Below are 9,831 nucleotides of genomic sequence, written 5' to 3'. Positions count from 1 at the left end.
AATGCCTAGCAAAGCTCTCATCAAGAACTCCACTTGGCTTTCTCTTTGTCCACTCACTGTTCTTCTCTGATAGACTCATGACCAGTAAGCCAAGAAGCACCTACATTCGGGGTCTTAACAACATCCCCCCCCGTCTGTCTGCCATTCCTCCCTGGTCCAGGGCAGACCCTGTTAAGCAGGCTCACAAGTATTGTGAGCAGCTTCACAATACTTGTCCAAATAGAGCCCCTGGCCGTGACTACTAATCAGGTCTAGGGTGTCCCTGACCCAAATCTAGCTTTACCGTGGGCCTCAGGTTGTTTGGCCGGTTGGGTACTGAGGTGGCCTTCCGAGTACTCCACTGCCTCCTTCCCCCTCACCCGCCCCTGTTAGGAATCGCTGTCAGCAGGGGATCCTGGAAGTGGAGAGGCTCAGTGGACAGTGCCTCCTCCAGCTCTGGTGCAGGGTTGACACACCCTAGGTGCTCTCATCACCCTCCCAGCTACACCACGCTGCTGAAACCGAGGGAGGGCTTTCTCTGTGCCCCCCAGCTTCACCCCTGCCCCTGGCTGCTCCCCTCTGACTCAGCCTTCACCCCCATCATGCCTCCTTCTCTACCACCCCTCAACGATCTCCCACCTCAGAGTTTGCCTCCTCTCCCTGTCTCCCTTCTCTATTTCTCCCCCTCTGATTGTGCCTCCTCAGCCAACTCTTGCTCCGCCTTGAACAGCTATCCTGGTCATTCCTGAGTCCACCACTGTATGCCCCTGTTGCCATTTCACTCTTCAGACACAGCCGATGCCTTGGCCCAGCCAACTGGCCCCTGACCCACAGCCCTCGTCATCCAGGGTGACTCTTCCTGGGGGCAGCGGTGAGCAGGAGGCAAATCCCTAACCAGCTTCTGGCCAGGCCAGCGACTCTCCCAGCTCCTTTGCTCTTCTTCTGTTTCCACGTTTCCACTACAGAGGCCTCTCCCGGTTCAGGGAAGAAGCCGTGAGCCCAGGCCACAGGGAGAGTGAAGGGCTCAGCTCTGAAATTCCCACCAGCCTCAGCTCATTCTGCGCTATGACGCCACATCTTTTAATTGCTCCAAATAAATATCGTGGGTAATTTGAAGAAAGCCATCTGTGGTGGCTTCCTGGGCTACCCAGTGTTATTGCCAGGGAGTGCTTCGGGGTATTGTTTGCTGAGAAAGGTGTGACATAAATTGAAACTCCTTCGGCTCAGAGCTGAGTCCAGAAAGTCCATGCAGTGAGAAGCATTTCTCACCGTGTACAAACTGAGAATTGCCTACAAAATTAAATTTTCTGATTAAAATCTGCATTCTTAGACCTCCCACAGTTGCCAGCATTTTGCTGACAGAAGCCACTATGCGTAATGGCAGCCTGAGAAGGCTGTGGTCATGGGTGGTAAACTGGCTTGGCTCACAGGCATACGAACGCTGACTGGTTCCTCATGTGTACATGGCATTCTCCATGCAAATCACACACAGCCAAGGTGAAGCATGTGTGCAGTGACCTGCGGGTCTCGGGTCCCAGTGCTGGGCAAGCAGAAATATGCCGGTAAAGACCGAAGCAAGCCAGTGCGTGATCATCTGCTGTATTTTCATTTATAACACTATTTTCCTCCACAAAAGCATTGTTCTTTGAGAGAGGAAGGAAGATAAAGGAAAGGATGAAATCTGGAAGGAATTCAAATTGACCCCTCCCACTACATCCAGCATGCCTACAGCTTTTCTTTGTAGGAACTTACTTGCTGTACCCCCCTCTCCTTTACAGCCCACCTCCAAGACCAGTTCTGAAGTCAGGCCAATAAAAATCCACAAACACCTCTGCACAGCCTTCCTGACAGAGGAGTCCAACCTAATTGCTTCATTTCACAAATGCAGAATCTGAAACCAAAAACCCAAGTCTTTTGTTTTATTTAGTTTTGCTTGGCATTTGTTTTTTGTCCTCAGCACACCAAAGACTGCCGTTTCACCTTTCATTCTGTCCAACTTTCTGATTACAAGTAAATACCAAAAACCAACATCAGCCAGAAGGACATACATATCTTTCTTCTTTTTTTTTTATCACTGTCTAACCATTAGAATAGATTGTCTTTCTATTTCATTTTGTAAATCACTTTGTTGCTTGGATAATACAAAATAGCTTTGACTTACAAAGAAAGGCACAGAGAGGGGAAAGATAAAAAAAAAAAAGGGAAAATTTTAGCAAATTGATTGATCTGTAGCAGGATGGCTGGTATTTTGATAAATAAAATGAAGCCAAATGAACAATCCATCTAAATACAATGACTCTTGCTCAGTCTTTTTTTCTAGAAAAGAACACCAATTTTCTAGAAAAGAACACCAAGGCTGCAGGCAAAGCCGGTGTGTTGGGCAGAAGACACAAAGATAGGGAAGGTGGGGACGAGGTCTACAAGTTCAAAGGCGTAGACCACTTGACAGGCAGCAAAGCAAAAGAGACCGGATCACACCCACACCTCCCCGCCCAGGACTCACAATGTCTGCTTGCAGCTCCTTTCCCCAAAAGTCACTCCCAAGTATTCATATGCACCAACCTCAGCAGGTCTTACCTATGAAGACCCGCCCCCCCCAACACACATATACCAAACAAACAGAAAGTGCCTCCATGAGAAAAGTCAGAGCCAAGAGTGATAGCAGACAATCCCAGCAGGCAATCCCAGGAGAATCATGAGTTTGAGGCTAACTAACTTAGGCTACACAGGAAGACTCAGTCTCAAAGTATGAAAGGGCTGGGATGTAGCTCAGTGGAAGAACACTTAACTGAGCATGTGAAAGACCTTGAGTTGAGTCCCCAGCATCACACACACACACACACACACACACACTCACACACTCACACACTCACACACGCACACACACACACTCATCAATAATGGAACAAACACAATGGGAAATTATTCTGAGCTTACTGGACTAGCTGAACCATCCACTCTGTGCTAATACCCAGCAAACGTGCTCACTTGGCTATGGGACAAGAGGACATGCCAGACTAATGGTATCGTCACTATTATCCCCTTAGCACCAGCAAGCCTCCACACCCGGAATCGCGAACTAAAGGGCAAATAGTAGGCCCTGCCCTGACATAGGTAGAGACTGGGACATTGGTAGAGATTCCCAAAGGGCATAAAAATACATGAAATTCCATAACAATTCCACTAGGCTGCAAACTGGGTTAAATCCCTACCCTCCTCTTCGTCTGTCTCTCTTTCAAGCCCCCCCTCCCCACACTTGGGCAGTCTGCATGTTCTCCCAGGTGCTCCCAAGGGAGCACCTTCTGCGCTGCACCGAGGTGAGAAGAAGTCCCTGCTGTAAATAACAAAGAATAACTAATACCACCACAATTTCCAAGAGATCCCAGAAGTAGAGCCTTCCTCCCAGCTCTGCCCAGGAAATGCCTCTGGTCTCAAGGCATATAGTTGGCCAGTACTAACTCAATTTCCCCTTGCATCTCCAAGGACAAAGGCCGATCCCAGCCCTTGATGAGGAAATCATTTCCCATCACTGATCTTGAAGGCTCCCCTTGGATCAAGCAAATAGGCTGGAGCTTCACTTTCCTCACCAGAGCCAGGCTGGGTGAGCAGCGCCCATCATTCACCAAGCAGAAAGAATCCAATGGGCTTGGCCTGCCATATTCACCCTTCATGTTTCCTTTCACTTCCTGACCTTCCCATTTTTCTCTTGGTATGATGTATCTTTTCTCCGTCGTCTACACATCTTTTCCCTAAGGTCTGGCACTTATTGTTGGGTTGGCAGACACCAGAGGGCAACATAATCTCACCTTCTTGCTAGTTCTTCCATTGCACCAGTAGAGGGACGAGTTTGAGAGAACATGTATAAAGACACAGGAATGATTTTGAAATATGGAGTAAATCAGTGCCACAGAACAGCTCTCAAAAGCATGCAGTGCCGAGGCATTCTGTTCCCATTAGTAAATAATCTGTTATGAAACTGTTTAAACACATATTAACTCATCAGAGTGCTACACTGACAAAGCTTCTGTCTAGACTGTGTTTTTCCATCTGAGCACCTGTAATGCCTATAATCCTAGCTGCTTATGAGGCTGAGATCTGAGGACCCTGCTTCAAAACTATTCCAAGCAAGAAAAGCAGTATCTCCGATTAACTACCATCAAGCCAGAAGTGAAGCTGTGACTCAAGAGCTAGAGTACTATCCTTGAGCAATAAAAGACAGTGTCTAGTCTCTGAGTTCAAGCCCCCAGTACACACACACACGCACACACACACACACACACACACACACACACACACACACACACACACACACACACAGAATTTCTCCTATGTGATACCTAAGGTTATATTCACAGAAGTGTCTTGTTCTTCAAGGCAAGATTCTCCACCCTCACTCATCATTGAGACTTTGGAGATCTGATTCTCATTTTGGTTCAGAAATCATTGGTAAGGCCTTTAGTCATGAGTGTCTGCTTTGGGCTGCACAGTGCTTTCAGCTGGGTCCATGCTTTAAGGGCACATATGGACTGATTTGGATAAGAGGCTGAGAGCACCAGAACTGATAAACCACGCATAGCCCTGGGGTGGTAAGAGCCCAAGTTGCCCCACTCAAACATGGTTGGGACCAGCTGAGAGCAAGCTTCACCACTCCCTCCCATTCTGCCAAGCACACCATGGAAAGTAGAGAAGGTTCTTTTGGGGAAAAATATTTGCAAGGGAATGACTCCAAAATTAAATTTATGCCACTGAGTTGACATTTATCCAATAATCATCCTGACCAAGTAAACATTGAAACTTCTAACAAGTAGACAACACAGAGCTAAGCAAACTGCTCAGCCATGGCAATTTGCTTTGACTGTTTGGACCTAATTACCTGGCCTGGAGATTTTCTGCTTGGTATCCCCAGTATTTGAACTATTTCCAAAGCCAGAGTTTTGGAAGCCAGAAGTGGTCTTTGTAAGATCCTAAGAGCCTGTGGTTCTCGCCTTCAGATGGAGTTTTATCCTAGATGCTGGATTTATCCAAATACCTTTTCCATTTTTTCATCAACCCCTTTCTCTGACTGATGACCATAAATGTGGATTCTTATCATCCTGAGGTCCAGAAGGAGACTTGAGCATTCCCATGAATGCTCATTTGAAACTGGGGCAGAATTCTTTCTTCTTTTTTTTTTTTTTTGCCAGTCCTGGGGCTTGAACTCATGGCCTGAGCAATGTCCTTGGGCTTTCTCAAGGCTAGAGCTCTACCACATGAGCCACAGTACCACTTACATACATAGAAAAAGCTGCGATACCAAGGAATAGAACCCGGGTCTTCATGCATGCTAGGCAAGCACTCCACCACTAGGCCAAACTCCTGACCCTGGGCCAGAATTCTTGATGTTCATATTTGTGACTCTGGAGCATGGACCCCAGACTTGCATTAAATTCTCAAAGGACTGCAAACCTTTATTGTCCCTTCATGGTGACAGGATGGAAGTTCCCAATGAGTGTGCCAGAATGGTACGCAGAGATGTGTGAGCTTCTGACCACAGCTCTGGGAGACTGAGCAGGGGCAGGAATGGCCATAGCTGGGCTTCAGAGCGGGTACATTCTGGTAACTACTCCCATAATTCTGCAAATCAATCCCATTCACTGCTGTCTTTAATACAAAACAAAACAAAAAAAACCCTTCTTTTCTCCTCTTCCTTTTTTTTTTGTCTTGTGGTTTGAACTCAGGGTCAGGATACTGCCCCTGGGCTTTGTGCTCAAGGCTGGCATTCTACCACTTAAGCCAGCTCTACTTCTGGTTTTTTTTGTGGTAGTTAGAATCTCATGACTTTCCTGCCCAGGCTGGCTTCAGACTGTGATCCTCAGATCTCAGCCTCCCAAGTAGCTACTAGTGCCTGATTCTTCCTTTCTTCTTACTTGACCTCTCTGATCGTAGACAAAGCTCTGATCTGAATCTTCTAGTCAATGCTTCATCTCAAAAATGTCTCACGTCTGGGAAGAGGCTGTAGCTTGGTGATTGCGTGTGTGTCCCGGCCTCTAGGAGGACTAAGCATAGTCACTCACAGGTGCTGCAGCATTAGCCATCTGTGTAAGATCAGGAAAGTGGGTTTTGGGCCTGCCTTGTGGGGGGGAGGGGCAGGACTTGTGAAAGCTGTCACTGCCCTGTAGCCCCAGGGGTTTGCAGAGTTTACTTTGCTACCAAAGAAAAGTCACAGCCCACGAAGAAATCCTTCCTTAGCATCTATCACTACTGACTCTTAACATCATAGATGAAAGTTTAGATTTGTTCCAACGGCAAATCCTTTAGGGAAAAAGTCAACTAGTGCCTGAAAATCACTCGCATTTGTTTAAAAAAACATTTTTTCAAGTCCTGGGGCTTGAACTCAGGGCCTAGGCACTCTCCTTGGACACTTTTTTTTCTCAAGGCCAGCACTCTGCTCCTAGAGCCACTTCCGGCTTTTTCTGGGGATGTGGTTCTGGGGAATTGAACCAGGACTTCATGCATGCTAAGTGAACATCCAACCATCAGGCCACGCTCCAGACCCCAAAAACATTTTTGTTAAATCATAATCTGCATTTAGAAAAAAAAAAAAAGCCTGCATGACAGGATCCCTGGACTAAACAATTTATACATACATATAAAATTTTATTACCTGTTCATTTTAGAAAATAAAATTATATATAGCTATGCAAATTGCAAAGAATTTCAATCTTGTTTCAATTTCAATCAGGTGCTGGTGGCTTATACTAGCTATCCAGGTTCAAAGCCAGGCCAGATAGAAAAATCTGAGAGACTCTTATCTCCAATTAACCAGCCAAAAGCCAGAAGTGGAGCTGTAGCTCAAGTGATAGTGCCAACCTTGAGGGGAAAAAAAACCAAGTGAAAGCGTAAGGCCCTGAGTTAAAGCCTCATACTAGCACAAATAAACAAAAATACAAATAACTTGCTGAATTTACAGAAAATGAGATCTGAACTATCCTTTGCATCCATGTGGTAATAATCCATCATTGCTGGTTAGAGTTCATGACTTCACAGTTGATCCTACCCAGGACCAACTTTCAACAGCCAGATGACTACATTTGGAGTAGAGGGAAATAAAGAGAGATTTGCAGCACAAACGAATGAACATAAAAAATGACGCACTCCCATTCACAGACCACAAAGTCAACATCTTGCTCATGCCTTAAATACACAGCTTTACCTTGATGAATATGTCCAGACCCTAGTTATCAAAGGCCTGAAAATTTATATATTACAGCAATGACTGCAAATATTTCTGATTGGGGCAACAGCAGCCATTTGAAAGAAAATCCTGTTTGCTTGAACTACCTGTTTGCATACAGGGTAGGCATTTCTTTCTTTTGTTTACTCCAGTTAAAAAGTACAATGTTTTCAACATCTTTGCATTTCCCTTTCAATTGATCTAACTCGGAAAGCTGCTCTCCTATGTATTCCTGTTGTTTGACCCTGTCAGAGTAGATCAGAAGCACTTTCCAGAGCTGCTGTTGGCATGGGTCATTGCAGAACACTTGCTGGCACGTGCAAGGTCCTAGATTCCGTCTCTAGCATTGAAAACAAAACAAAAAAACCCAGAGGACTATTTACTGACACTAACCCAGTGAAATTTTGGTTTGTTTGATTTTTGAAGCAGGCTGGTCTTGAGTTTGAGATCCTCCTGCCTCAGCTTCTTGAGTGCTAGGATTTAGGCATGTTCCACCATGCCTGGTTTTAAGGTTTCATTTGTGTTGTTGTTATTGTTAGTACTAGGATATGAATTGAGGGCTTTGCTGTGCTTGCTAAGGAAACAATTTACCAAGTGAGCCGCCAGAGTTTTTTCAGTTATTTTTCAGATTGGGTCTTGCTTCCCCCTTCCCCAGGCCAGGCCGGGATCAAAATCCTCCTACCCAGGGAAAGACCACAGGCACAGGAGACCACACCTAGCTTATTGATTGAAATGAGGTCTTGCCCAGTTTTTGCCCAGGCTCGCTTCAAACTGTGATTCTTGACCCATTGTGCTGGCTTAATCTGATCCTGACATAGTTTTCAAAGCTTCCTGAGTATCATCATGCCACCCTTTCCACACAACCATCTTATGAGGAGGCGGGCAGGGAAGAATGTAAAGCTACCGCTGTGGTCTGAGACCCAGCATCATGGAGTTCTACTCAGCTCCTGCTGACAGCCATTTATCTTCTAATACAGTTTCTCTCTTAAAATCTAGACACGCAATAAGAAAACTGAGCAGAGAAACAATTCCATGCATCAAATAGCTGAGTGCATTCCGGGACTCAGGCAGTGTCCAAACCCCAATTGTATCTTGCTGTTCCTGGGTCGAGTGATGTGCGTCGTGCCTCCTCTACAAAGCTTCTCTTAGCTTGGGCACCAGTGGCTCTCAAGAGGCTGAGATCTGAGGCTTAAGGCTCAAAACCAGCCCTGGTCACTTACTAGTCCATGAAAATTCATTTCCAATTAAATAGCCAAATACTGGGCTGTAGTCATGGCTCAAGTGGTAGAATGCCAGCCGTGAGCACCCAAGCTAAGCACAGTCCCATACTAATATGCAAAAATAAGTAAAAGGCCCTCCTCAGTCCACCTTCTCCCCGTTGTTCTTGGGTACCCCACTGAAACCCACATAACTTTCTATTGTCATGCCCATCACATTTGAACTGTGCATACTCATTGTCTTCTATGTTCATTCATGTCCTGGCTGTGGAACAAACTGAAGAGCAGAACAGAGCCTGCTTCCTGCCAGGCCACTCCCCAGCAGCTACTATTCACAATCACTTCTGCCGAAGAAGTACTCAATAAGGGCCGGGAGTTTGACCTAGTGGTTAAAGTGCTTGCCTAGCATGCACGAAGACCTGGGTTCGATTCCTTGATACCACATACATAGAAAAGCTGGTAGTGGTGCTGTGGCTCAAGTGGTAGAGCTCTAGCCTTGAGAAAGTCTAAGGACAATGCTCAGGCCCTGAGCTCAAGCCCAGACAGGAAAAAAAAAAAAAAAAGTTCTCAATAAATACCAACTGAAAGAATACTGATGTGGCTGCCCAACAATGTGGATTATGTAAAACCACTTAGTGGGGGTGGGGGTGGTAAGGAGTGGATTTTCTGGTATGTATATAATATCACAAAATAATTAAAAACATCAATCCCTCTTCAGTCAGTCTCCATATCCAAGCGAGCATCTTCTAGAGCAACTCATCATCCGGGCTCTGGCCCTCAGCCTGCTCCTTGTCCCTGCTCTCCCTTACACCATGCAGCTCTCAGATGTGGACCCCAGCCAGCTGACGCGGGCCTGGCGCCTCACCTCCCTCATTTCTACACCTTGAGTCTTTCTTCCTCTGGAAGCCTATGCTTGTGCCCAAATTCGCCCACCAAACTCCAATGCTCCCCCTAGAAAAACAGGTGAACAAGAAGGATGATTCCCCCATCCCCTGCTAAATAAACTTCATCTCCATCTGTTGATCGGACTCTAGTCTTCATAGTGTGCCAGCATCTATGCTAAGCACTTTGCTAGTCATCTTATTTAATCGCACAACAATAAAGCTAGTTTGTTCTTGTTGCCATTATCCTTGTTATAAAAGAAAAATTTGACAATGATGGCTTCCCCCTATAATCTTAGCTATTCAAGAGGCTGAGATTTGAGGATCGCAGTTCAAAGCCAGCTCAGGTAGGAATGTCCTTGAGACTCTTATCTTCACCAAAAATGCTGGAAGTCAAGCTGTGATTCAAATGGTAAAGCACCAGCTCTGAGCAAAAAAGCGAAGGGACTGTGTGCCCAGGCCTTTAGCACCAGCACACACAAAAAAAGGAAGCGGGGGTGGGGGGGGGTGGGGGGGAGGAGCGGCGCATGGGAAGGGATGG

The sequence above is a fragment of the Megascapheus bottae genome, chromosome 11, assembly GCF_031878675.1.
Source record: "Megascapheus bottae isolate mThoBot1 chromosome 11, mThoBot2.hap1, whole genome shotgun sequence".
In the NCBI taxonomy this organism is placed as follows: Eukaryota; Metazoa; Chordata; class Mammalia; order Rodentia; family Geomyidae; genus Megascapheus; species Megascapheus bottae.
Note: the sequence above shows the minus strand (reverse complement) of the source record.